Source organism: Hypanus sabinus, chromosome 19, assembly GCF_030144855.1.
Source record: "Hypanus sabinus isolate sHypSab1 chromosome 19, sHypSab1.hap1, whole genome shotgun sequence".
Classification (NCBI taxonomy): domain Eukaryota; kingdom Metazoa; phylum Chordata; class Chondrichthyes; order Myliobatiformes; family Dasyatidae; genus Hypanus; species Hypanus sabinus.
Window position 1 is genome coordinate 9,622,397 of NC_082724.1, and position 13,861 is coordinate 9,636,257.

Genomic DNA, 13,861 nt, shown 5'->3' on the forward strand with positions numbered 1-13,861 from the left:
ATGAAACTTTATGTCCAAATTAAGAAGTGAGTAGTGAATTTTTTCAAGGTCTAAACGGGACATAATATCATTAAGCCATTGAGTATGCGTGGGTGGGGAAACATCTCTCCACCTAAGGAGAATCAAACATCTAGCCAGAAGAGAAGCAAAAGATAATGTTCGACGTTTAGTCGGACTCAAATGTATATCTGTCTCAGCCAAGGAACCAAAAAGAGCAATCAAACGGTTAGGTTCTAAGTGGCAATTCAGAATATGGGATAAGGTTAGGAAAACATCTCTCCAAAATTTCTCTAGACTAGGGCAAGTCCAGTACATATGAATAAGAGAAGCCTCGCCACTTCTGCACTTGTCACAAACAGGACTTATGTTAGAGTAAAACCGGGACAATTTAGATTTGGACATGTGAGCCCTATGTACAATCTTAAACTGTAAAAGACAGTGGTGAGCACAAAGAGAAGTTGAGTTAACTGACTTGAGAATTGAGTCCCAGACTACATCAGATAAGGAAATATTTAAGTCATGCTCCCAAGCCATTCTAATTTTATCAAAGGGGGCGTGCCGTAAAGGCACTAATTTATCACGAATAAGAGAATATAAAGCCCTTACCCAGTGGATTAATAGAAAGAAACAAGTCCACAGCATTTTTCTCAGGCATCTCAGGAAAGTTGGGTAATAAAGGATTAATGAAGTGTCTGATTAGGAGATACCTAAAGAAATGGGCATTAGGTAGATTAAACTTAGCAGATAGTTGTTGAAAAGATGCGAAATGACTATCAATGAAAAGATCTTCGAAATGCCTAATGCCCTTTCTGTACCAATCATAAAATGTTGAATCGTGCATAGAAGGTAAAAAAAGATGATTATGTAAAATAGGACTAGAAAGGGAAAAACCATGGAAACCATTATATTTCCTAAACTGGACCCATATTCACAGAGTATGTTTGACAAAAGGGTTAACAATTAGTCTAGGCGAACTACAAGGGAGTGCAGATCCAAGAAGTGCAGAAATAGATCTTTAGAAGAGTTCAGCTCCATTGCTACCCATTTAGGGCAGTCAGACTGGCTATGGAAAAAGGACCAGAAGATGAGGCGTCACTCCTTGAAGATGTTCTGGATACTACGGAGGTTAGTGACCTTGATGGAGCAGACTGAGTTTATAACTCTGCAGCTTACCTTGATCCTGTGCAATGCCCCCCTCCCCATACCAGGCGGTGATACAGCCAGTTAGAATGCTACTTACAGTACATCTGTAGAAACTTGTGAGTGTCTCTGATGTCATACCAAATCTCCCAAAATTCCTATTGAGATACAGCCCTTGTGTCATGCCTTCTTTGTAGACGCATCAATATGTTGAATCCAGAATAGATGCTCAGAGATATTAACACCCAGGAATTTGGAATTGCTCACTTTTTCCACTTCAGATCCTTCTATGAAGGTTGGTGTGCTTACCCTTTCTGAAGTCCACAATCTTACCGATGTTGAGTGCAAGGTTGTTGCTGTGACACCACTCAGCTACCTGATATACCTTGCTCCTGTAAGCCCTCTCGTCAGCATCTGAAATTCTGCCAACAATGGTTGTATCGTCATCAAGTTTATAGGTGGTATTTGACCTGTTCCTAGCCACATGGATGTAGAGAGAGTAGAGCAGTGGGCTAAGCACACATTCCTGAAGTGTGCCAGCGTTGGTTGGCGGCGAGGCTGATTCAATTCTTAATTATTAAAGATTTTCGAGATCTACTGAGGGGTATAGAGGAACCTTGGGGTCCAACTCAATACCTCCCCGGAGGTTTCAGCAGGGTTTGATGGGATGGTGAAGAAGGTGTGCAGTACATTTGCCATCGTCAGCTAGAGCAGGGAGTGTAAGAGTTGGGAAGTCATGTTGCAGATAAATAAAACTTTGGTTAGGCCACACATGGAGTATTGCGCACGATTCTGATTGACCCATTATGGGAATGATGTGTGGAAGCTTTAGAAAGGGTGCAGAACTGGTTTGCCCAGATGCAACCTGGATTAGAGGGTATAAGCTACAATGAGAGGTTGGACTAAGTTGGCTTGTTTCCTCTGGAGTGTCGGAAGCTGAGGGGAGAGCTGACAGAAATTTATAAGAATATGAGAGGCATAGGTAAAATAGACAGTCAGAATCTTTTCTCCCAAGGGAAAAATGTTAAATACTAGAGGACATGCATTTGTGATGAAAGCAGGAAAGTTGTGTGAACAGCTGGGGTATGGTGGAAGCAGATACAATAATGACATTTAAGAGGTTATTGGACAGACACATGACTATGTAAGGAATGGAGGGCTATGCATCATGTACAGGCAGAACAAGACAGTTTAATGCAAAGATTCAAGATTCGAAGCACATTTATTATCAAAGTATGTATAAATTATACAGCCTTGATATTTGTCTGCTTACAGGCAGCCACAGAGCAAGAAATCCAAAAGAATCCAATTAAAAGAAAAGAAAGACCAACACCCAATGTGCAGCGAAAGAGGGAGAAAAAACACAAATCATGCAAAGAACAGAAGCAAGCAATAGCATTCCAAACCAAATTGAGACCCTGGACCCGAATCCCCAGAGCAGCCGACATTGAGTTCAGCACCTATATCATACTCAGCATGGTCTGTGTGCTCCACTGCTCTATGTTCTACGACCTACGACATGTATCTAATTCATCCATGGGAGGCTTCAATACATTAGCAATCCTCTATCTGATTCATGTAATCATTATTGATCCATTATTGGTACAGAAACTGTCCCACAGCGGACAGGACAGCTCCAGAACAGGTAGTTAGAACTGTCCGACGCATCACCAGCACTAGCCTGGCCACCATCAAGGAATATATACAGAAAAGTGCCAGAAGAGGGCCAGTAACATCATGAAGGATCCTACCCACCCTGCTCATGGACAGTTTGTCGCGCTCCCGCCAGGGAAGAGGCTATGCAACATCCATGCTGGGACCACCAGACTCTAAAAACAGTTACTTCCCCCACTGATCAAAACCTCCACCCATTAATGTACTCCATCAAGCTCACAATCACAGCTACTTATTTATTGGGGTACAGTGTGGAATAGGCCCTTCCAGCCGCACGGCCCGGCAATCCCCGAATTTTTAATCCTAGACGATTCACAATGACCAATTAATTTACCAGAGCCTGCCAGTGATGTAGTGGCATCCACACCAGACTTTGAGGCGAGTGGTCCTGGGTTCAAATCTGGCCGGCTCCTTGCACACATTTCATCTGCCCTGGGTTGAGCATTGAGCAGACAAAATGCTAAAGAAATGGCAAGGTAATGCCACCAGATGCAGCACAAGGCAGGGAAAGGAACAACAATTACCCCACCAGCCAGTACATCTTTGCACTGTGGGAGGAAACATAAGCACCCGGAGGAAACCCACGTGGTCACGGGGAGAACGCAGTGTAAAGCATTGTGCTAACAACTTCGCTGCCTGTCTGAATCACCTTATGTACAGATACTCCTGTACCTAGCGTCACTTTATGTACGTGCAATCAGTCTATAAGCTTATCGAATGTATCTATATTTATTGTGTTTTGTTCTGTTTATTGTGTTTTTTATGCTGAATGAGATCCAGAGTAACAATCATTTTGTTCTCTTTTACACTCATGTATTGATGAATGACAATAAGCAATCTTAAAGTACAAGGGGTGATTGATAAGTTCGTGGCCTATGGTAGAAGGAGTCAATTTTAGAAAACCTAGCACATTTATTTTTCAGCATAGTCCCCTCCTACTTTACGCACTTAGTCCAGTGGTCGTGGAGCATACGGATCTTGGATCTCCAGAAAGTGTCCACAGCAGGGGTGATTGATAAGTTCGTGGCCTAAGGTAGAAGGAGATGAGTTTTACAGCTCTCGTTACATACACATGCAGTTCAACTGATTATGCAGGAAGTTTGAAGTTAATAACTCGTCTCCTTCTATCTTAGGCCATGAACATCAATCACCTCAATGAATTATTAATTTCAAACTTTCTGCATAGTCACTCAAAGAGTTGAACTGCATGTGTATGTAACGAGAGCTGTATAACTCATCTCCTTCTACCTTAGGCCACGAACTTATCAATCACCCATCTGTGGACACTTTCTGGAGGTCCAAGATCCGTATGCTCCACAACCGCTGGACTAAGTGTGCAAATGTAGGAGGGGACTATGCTGAAAAATAAATGTGCTAGGTTTTCTAAAATTGACTCCTTCTACCTTAGGCCACAAACTTATCAATCACCCCTCATAGTACCAAATCTATCAATGCTTCTTATTAAGATTGTTATTCACATTATAAAACTTGTTGTTTGTAAAATTAAACACAGATCCATATGCTAGAAAAAGATTTGCAGACCATCCCACTCCTAGTGTTTCCTGAGCCCAAAATAAATCGATGCTAGCTTACCCAAGAATGTTATGGAATTCTCATGTGGCATAATAACATATCAACTGACATGACTTCTCCTTTCAAATTGCTATGCCATGTGTTTAAATTGTTTTTAATAATATGTTAAGGTATGTGTTCCTGCTTCCACTACAAAGGCTTCCCATAGGAAGCTGCAGCCCAAAGTTCAACATTAAGTTTCTTATTTCTGAACTGTTACTCTGCATGAAATGCCATTGCAAGAAAGCAGCATCCATTATCAGGGACCCCCGCCACCTCAGGACATGCTCTCTTCTTGCTGCTGCTATCGGGAAGAAGATACAGGAGCTTCAGGACTCACACCACCAGGTCCAGGAACAGTCACGGTTCCTCCACCATCAGACACTTGAACCAGCGGGGATAACTTCACTCAACTTCACTTGTCCCATCATTGAACTATTCCCACAACCAATGGACTCACTTTCAAGGACTCTTCATCTCATGTTCTTTATATTTATTACTTATTTATTTATTTTATTTTTATTATTATTTCTTCTTCTTGTGTTTGCACAGTTTGTCTTGGGCACTCCAGTTGAATGCCGTAGATGAGCGATCTTTCATTAATTCTGTTATGGTTATTATTCTCTAGATTTATTGAGTATGCCCAGAAGAAAACAAATCTCAGAGTTGTATATGTTCATTCATAATAAAATTTACTTTGAACTTCACACTTTTGAACTTATTGTTCAGTTTTTTATATTCTCAGACTTGAGTTTCCAAGTCACTGTAAAGCAATGGGGGCTGTCCTGTGAGATTTATACCGCTGATCTACAGAGGAACGAACAAGCAACTTGTCTGTTCTTAGCCTCCGCCACAGCCAGGGTGATGAGGAATGTCATATTCCTCCTGAGTAGTCTACAACCCAGCAGCATAAATGGTGGGTTCTTCAATTTCAGGTGGATTACTTTCCCCCCCACCCCCACCAGTTCCTTTTGGTATGTTGCCAAAGACCCAAACAAATTGCGACTGATGTGTGTTGGAGAGCATTCTGACCTGATATGGGGGCTCCAACGCACAGGACCACAAGAGGCTGCAGATGATTGCATCACAGACACAAGCCTCCCCAACACAGAGGATATCTTCAAAAGGTGATGCCTCAAGAAGACAGTATCCAACATTAGGACCCTCACCATTCAGAACCTGCCCTCTTCTCATTACTACCACCAGGGAGGAAGTACAGTGAAGATCCACATTCGAATTTTAGGAACAGTTTCTTCTTCAGCACCTTCAGATGTCTGAACCCATGAATGCTACCTCACTTTTGCATAACTGTCTAAAAATATATTTTTTATTATACTGTAACATAATACCGCCATTTTGGTGGGCTGAAGAACTAACCTCTGTGGTGTGTTACTCTAACTATTTCATTTTATTTCAAAGATTTATAAGAACATTTACTATCAAAGTACTTATGCAGTGTACAATCCTGAGATTTGTTTTCCCCACAGACTGCCACAAAACAAAGACAACCATGGAACGCATTCAAAGAAAAACGTCAACAAAAGAAAACAAATCACACAAGCAGCAGCAAAAATAAAACAAGCGAAAGCCACAGAATATAAAGAACGAAATCGAAGCAGTCCAGGCATATTCAGTTCAGCTCAGTGTTCATTATCTGCAAACTGCCCTGATTCAAATCGCCTAAAATAGCAACAAAAAAAGAAGTGGCCAGAAATTAGAAACACATCATTACGTGAACTAGAGTCCAATCCACAAATTGTGTCGATTAAACCCTGCCTGAGACAGCAGCGAAGGAGGGAGAGGCCATTCGAACGCAGGGACCTTCCTTTGAGAGCAGAGAGTAAGAGGGAGAGAAAGTCTGTCACATGCAGACACCTTTCTCCAGGAGCAGTGAGTGAGAAACTGGTAGTTGGCAGTGAACAGTCACTCATCCTGTGCACTCAACTTGATCATTTCAATCTTCCTCGGTGAGGTATGCAAGAAATAGAGGCAATCATGTGCTAATGCCCCATCTTCAGGCTTCTCGGCCTCCAGGCCCACACTTTGCTCGAAGCCTCACAGAACACACTTGGAGACAGCAAAGCAACGAATCGGTCAATTGGCCTGAAAAACAATTCCTCAAAAATGTAGCTCACAGACTCTAACTGTAGCAAAACCACATTTGAAAGAAAAGGAAGATGTAGAAGAAGCGAAAGAAGTAGTTTTGTGAACTGTCTGGTGGATGTCATCCTTGGTGGCATTGTTTGCTGGCTGCATTCTCTTCCTGTACTTTATTTACAGATACATCGTAGAATGGAGCCTTCTGGCAGACTGAGCAACGCCAACCAGCAATCCACCTATTTAACTCCAGCCTAACCACAGGACAATTTACAATGACCAAATAACCTACTAACCAGAACCTTTTAGGATTGTGGTAACCGGAGCACCAGGAGGAAACCCATCTGATCACAGGGAGAACGTACAAACTTACAGACAGTGCCAGAATTGAGCTCCAAATATCTGACGCCCCGAGCTGTAAAAGCATTGCACTAACCGCTACTCTACCATGACGATATTCCTGATACTAGATGTAGACTGACTCTGTTGCTGTCTTCCCTGTGCCTGATATAGAACTCTTTCTTTACAATTTAATTAGTTCATTGGTTAGTACGCATTTGGGCTATGTTGTCCAAATCACTGGTTAGGCTTCTCTTTGAGCAGTTCTGTTCACCACGAAGTGGAAGGATATAATTAAAAACACAAGAGAGTCTGCAGATGCTGGAAATCCAAAGCAACGCACACAAAATACTGGAGGAGTTCAGCAGGTCAGGCAGCGCCTATAGAAATGAACAAGCAGTCGAAGTTCTGGGCTGCAGCCCTTTCTCAGGACTGAAACGGAAGGGGGAAGGCACTAGAATAAAAAGGTGAGGGGGAGGGGAAAGGAGGATAGCTGGAAGACGACAAGTGAAGTCAGGTAGGTGGGAAAGATAGGGGGCTGGAGAGGAAGAATGGACCATACAAGAAAAAGGAGAGGACCCACCCGGGGGAAAGTGATAAACAGTTGAGAATTGAATTAAATTGACTTTATTACTTACATCCTTCATACACATGAGTAAAAATCTTTACATTACATCTCTGTCTAAATGTGCAGTGTGCAATTTATAGTAATTCATAATAAATAGTATGTATAACAGGGAATCAATATAACATAGAAATAAAATTGTATCAGCATCAATTAATCAGTCTGATGGCCTGGTGGAAGAAGCTGTCCCGGAGCCTGTTGGTCCTGGCTTTTATGCTGCAGTACCGTTTCCCGGATGGTAGCAGCTGGAAAAGTTTGTGGTTGGGGTGACTCAGGTCCTCAATGATCCTTCAAGCCCTTTTTACACACCTGTCTTTGTAAATGTCGTGAATAGTGGGAAGTTCACAACTACAGATGCGTCGGGCGGTCCACACCACTCTCTGCAGAGTCCTGTGATTAAGGGAGGTACAGTTCCCATACCAGGCAGTGATGTAGCCCATCAGGATGCTCTCAATTGTTCCCCTGTAGAAAGTCCTTTGGATTTGGGGACCCAAACCAAACTTCTTCAACTGTCTGAGGTGAAAGTTGTGCTGTTGTGCCTTTTCCAGCCAGTGTGTACAGACTACGTGAAAACCATGGTGATGTGGATGCCGAGAAACTTAAAGTTGTTCACCCTTTCAACCCCAGATCCATTGATGTCAACAGAGGTTAGCCTGTCTCCATTCCTCCTGTGATCCACAACCAGCTTCTTTGTTTTTGTGACATTGAGGGAGAGGTTGTTTTCTTGACACCACTGTGTCAGGGTGATGACTTCTCTGTAGGCTGCCTCATTTTTATTGGAGTTTAAAGGCCAGAGTGGGGAACAGATGAGAGGAGGAGGAGGGGGAATTTTATTTTTAAACAGAAGGGCAAATTGATATTCATGCCATCGGGTTGGATGGTACCTAGACAGCATATAAGGTGTTGTTCCTCCACCCTGAGGGTGGCCTCATCTTGGCACAAGAGCAGGCCATAGACCGACATGGCAGAATGGGAACTGGAACTGGAATTAAAATGTTTGGCCACCAGGAAGTTCTGGTTTTGGCAGGTGGAATGGAGGTGCTCGATGGTGCGGTGCCCCCCAAGCCTGAGAGTGTGCAAACAAGATTCATAGGATGTTGCCTGAAACCAAGGGCTTGAGTTATAAGGAGAGGCTTCGATAGGCTGGGACTGTTTTTCTGGAGTAAAGGAGTCTAAGAGTTGATTTTGCAGAGGCTTATAAATAGTATATGAGAAGGATGAATGGGGTAAATATTCAGCCTCTTCCCAGAGTATAAAAATAATAATCATATCCCCCCTTGCCTCACTGGCACATCGGGCAAAAACCTTGCCATTTCTTTAGCGTTTGTCTGTTTTACAAGGCCAAGTTGCTAGCTCAATACTCAACCCAGCACGGACGGAGAGTGTGCAAGGAGCTGGCCGGATTCGGACCCCAGTTTTTCCCAGAATAGAACAGTTCAAAATTAGAGGGAACACACACAAAGTGCTGGTGGAACGCAGCAGGCCAGGCAGCATCTACAGGGAGAAGCACTGTCGACGTTTCGGGCTGAGACCCTTCGTCAGGACGCATTAGAGGGCATAGGATGAAGGTGAGAGGGTGGCACAGCAGCATAGTGGTTAGCTCAGCGTCTTACAACAGCAGCGACCCAGGTTCAATTCCCACCCGCATTCTCCCCGTGAACACATGAGCTTCCTCCAGATGCTCCAGTTTCATTGTAAATTGTCCTGTTATGAGACAAGGGTTAAGTCGTGGGATTGCAGGGTGAAACGGCCCAAAGGGCCTGAAAGTCTGTTCCACACCTTATTTCAATAAATGAAATAAATAATTTTAAAAGATTTAAATAGAATATGACAGGCAAGTTATTCATATGGGGAATTTATAAAATATCAGAATTTTGCTGAAATTCAAGTTATGTAGCGTTAGGTGTGGCAGAAACAGAGTTAGGTGTAAAAACAGAGATACTGGCCGGAGGGGTGGGAAGATTTACTATTTTTATCTGGAGAGCAAGCACACGAAAACAGTTTAAGGATTAAAGATGAGCTTTATTTGTCACATGTACAACAAAACATCAAAGTGTACAGTAAAATGTGTTGTTTGCGTGAAATCAAATCAGAGAGGATTGTGCAAGTTTCACTTCACTCCGGCGCCAAACGTAGCACGCCCATAACTCACTAACTCTAACCCGTACGAGGAAACTGGAGCACTCAGAAAAAACAGGGTGGACGTGCAAACTCCTTACAGACAGCAGGGGGAAATTGGACCCTGACGGCAGATCTTTTGGCACTGTAACGCGTTTTGCTAAATGCTACATTACTGTGCTGCCCCAGAGGAGGTGGCAATGGTAGATACCATTACGAAGCAATGCTCATTGTATGCTGGAGGAACCCAGCAGGTCAGGCAGCATCGATGGAAAGGAGTAAACGGTCGTTGCTTTGGGTGAAGACTCTTCTTCAGCACTGAAAAGGAAGGGGGAGGGGAAAGAGGCTGGCTGGAAGGTGATAGGTGGGGCCAGGTGGGTGGAATGGTCAAAGGCTGGAGAAGAAGGAATCTGATTGGAGAGGAGAGTGGACCATAGAAGAAAGGGAAGGAGGAGGCGACCCTGGGGGAAGTAATAGGCAGGTGAGAAGAAGCAAAAGGTCAGAGTGGGGAATAGAGGTGGGGGATGGATTTTGTTTTCCAGAAGGGAAAATTAACATGTTAATTCCAGATTGAATATAAGGTGTTGCTCCTCCACCCTAAGGGTGGCTTCACCTTCGCACTAGAGGAGGTCATGGACTGACACCATTGTCGCCCCAACTTTGGTGGCTGCGTATTGAGCTTTCCTCTCCCACACCCCTCTTCTCTTTCCACCTGTAAGATAATCCTCAAACCATCTCTTGCTCTCTGACTCTGCAATGCTCCTTTAAATGGTTTGGTGTCAATTTACAATGGCAAAGCTCCTGGCATATTTTATATGGTGCTAAGATGTTAAATAAATCATTTGTCTTCTCGTTTGTCACACTATTCCAGCCCTGCATTCGTTGCTGTTTAAATATAGCTCATCTTTTAACGTAAGCAAAGATGTTGTCGGTACTTGAGGAGCTGAGTTACAGAGAAAAGTTCTTCTCCATCCACCTGGCTTCACCTATCACCTTCTACCTAGTCTCCTTCCACTCCCTCACACCCACTGTTTTATTCCAGCTTCTCAGTCCTGAAGAAGGGTCTCAGCCGAATCGTCAACTATCTATTCATTTCCATAGATGCTGCCTGACCGGCTGAGTTCTTCAAGTATTTTATTCGTGTTGCTTTGGACTTTATACCCTTGTGTGCAGGAGAAGGAGCGGAGATTGGATAGACGAGTACAAAATTGTGGGGAATATAGATAAGGTTAATGCAAGCAGGCTTTTTTCACTGAGCTCGGGTGAGGCTACAAATAAAGTTCATAGGTTAAGAGTGAAAGGTGAAATATTTAAGTGGAACCTGACAGGGTGCTTCTTCACTAAGAGGGTGGAACAAGCTTTCAGTGGAAGTGGTGGATTTGGGTTCAATTTCAACATTTAAGAGAAGTTTCAATTAGTACTTAGATGGTATGGAGGATTATGGTCCAGGTGCAGACTGATGCAACTAGAAGAACACCTAGTCTAGATGGGCTGAAGTACCTCTTTCCTTGCTGTAGTGTTCTATGACTCTATCATCAGGGAGTAGATGATGAGGTTTTAAAATTACTTGCTTGTTCGTGCAGGTAGGCAATACTGAGTTGTCATAAAAACCTTGGTTCTGAGTGCACATGATTATAGCCTTTCTATCTAAATAGAACCATAGAATATTACAGCACAGAAACAGGTCTTTTGGCCCTTCTTGGCTGTGCCGAGTCATTTTTCTGCCTAGTCCCACTGACCTGCACCAGGACCCTATCCCTCCATGCACCTCTCATCCATATACCTGTCCAAGTTTTTCTTAAATGTTAAAAGTCATCTGGCAGCTCATTCCACACTCCCACTACTCTCTGTGTGAAGAAGCCCTTCCTAATGTTCCCTTTAAACTTTTCCCCCTTCACCCTTAACCCATGTCCTCTGGTTTTTTTTCTCCCCTAGCCTCAGTGGAAAAAGCCTGCTTGCATTCACTCTATCTATACCCATCATAATTTTATACACCTCTATCAAATCTCCCCTCATTCTCCTAGGCTCCAGGGAATAAAGTCCTGACCTATTCAACCTTTCTCTGTAACTCAGTTTCTCAAGTCCCAGCAACATCCTTGTAAACCTTCCCTGCACTCTCTCAACCTTCCTGTAATTCGGTGACCAAAACTGCTCACAATAATTTGTTGAATTCATCTTTACAAACTACTATTATGGAAAATGAACTCATATCTTTTGGATCCCTAGTGCAGCTTCATAATTACAGCTTCATCTAAGTGTGTGCAAGTACCAATGTATTCCAAGTTAAGAAAATTGTGCATAGTAATGTGTTCCTTTGATCTACCTTGCACTGCCCTTTCAAAGCTCCCTTATGGATGTGGTATTCTGTAGGGGTTAGTACTAGAATCTCTATATGACTTGGACAAAAATGTGGATGGGCTGATCAGTGAGTTTGCAATCGACAGAAAACACTGTGCAGCTGTGGTTAGCACAGAAGTCTATTAAAGGATATAGATTAGTTTGAGATATGGGCACAGCTAGACAGATTAATTAAGAGTAAGTGTGAAATGTTTATTTATTTAGAGATACAGCGTGGAACACGTTCTTCCAGTCCAACAAGCTGCACCACCCAGCAACCTACCTATTTGACACGAGTGTAATCACAGGACAGTTTACAATGGGTAGGCCTTTGGACTGTCAGGGGAAGATGAAACTCCCAGAGGAAATCCATGTGGTAACGAGGAAAACGTACAAGCCCCTTACAGAGGGTTCCGGAACTGACCGCCCAACTCCGACACCCTGAGCCGTAATAATATCGTGCTAACTGCCACACTACCATGGCACCCCAAATGTAGCGCCTCGGGAGGTCAAATGTAAGCAGAATGTACAGCTCACACAAAATGCTGGAGGAACTCAGCAGATTGGGCAGCATCTATAAAGAGGAATAGAGAGCCGATATTCTTTAAAGGCATTGATGTACAGTAGGATCCTGGGGTCCAAGTTCATAGCTCCCAACACCAGCAGATAGAGTGGTAAAGAGGGTGTACGGCATTCTTGTCTTCATCAGTTGGGACTCTGAGAATAAAAGGCAGGGTCACGCTGTAGAATTGGTTAGGTCTTGTTTGGAGTGTTGTGTTCCGTTCTGGTCCCATTTACAGGAAGGATGTGGAAGCTTTGGAATTGGTGTAGAGGAAGTTTATCAGGATACTCAGCAGGTCAGGCAGCGTCTATGGAAAAAAGTAAACACTCAACATTTCAGGCTGAGACCCTTCATCAGTCTTGTTTACTCTTTTCTATTGATGCTGCCTGATCTGCTGTTTCTCCAGTATTTTGTGTGTGACACTCTATTTTTCCCTCCCCTCCCTCTCTTCTATCCCCACTCTGGCCTCTTACACCTGCCTATCACCTCCCCTTGGGCCCCCTCCTCCTTCCCTCCTATCAGATTCCTTCCTCTCCAACCCTTCAACTCTTCCACCTATCTGGCTTTACCTATCACCTTCCACCTATCCTCCTACCATCTTTTTGTTCTGGCATTTCCCCACTTCCTTCTCAGTCCGAAATGTCAACTGTTTATTCCTCTCCATAGATGCTGCCCGACTTGCTGAGTTCCTCCACCGTTCTGTTTGTGTCACTCTGGATTTGCAGCGTCTGCAGAGTTTCTCATGTTTCCCTCCAGGATATTGTGATCCCTAGATTACAGAGAGTTAACGAAAGGCAAGGTTGGACAGACTGACTGTTTTCAACACGAAATTGAGAAGTGCAGATAGGGTAAGGAGGCAAAGTCACTTTTGCAAGGTGGAAATCTCAAATACTTGAAGGCATGTCCCTCAGGTGAGAGGGGAAAGCTGAAAGGAAATGTGGGGTCAAAGTTTTTACACAGGGAGTGGTGAATGCAGTGTCGGTCGGGGCTGGTGGTGGAAGCAGATACAATGGTGGGTGTTTGAGAGACATTTATATGAAGGGAATGGAGGGATGTGGATTGTGTGAAGGCAAATGAAATTCTTCTTTTGGCATTATGGTTGGCACAGAAAGCCTGGGCCGAAGGGCTGTGGTGCTCTGTGTTCTAAATCCTACCGTCAATGAGCTCTGAGCTCAACAGCAAGCTTCATTTACCGATGATGGGCTGAGGATAACCCTCCGTTGGATTAGGCTGTGAAATTGTTATTCTTCTTATTTAGTTCTTGTAGTGTAACTTTCCTTTGCTTCCTTATATTGTTATATAATCAATTACCTGATATTGTTGAATTGATTTTCCAGTATAGCTGCTTCTGTACTTTTCTATGGCAGGTGTCAAGCCTCATGAATCTAGCTATTTTA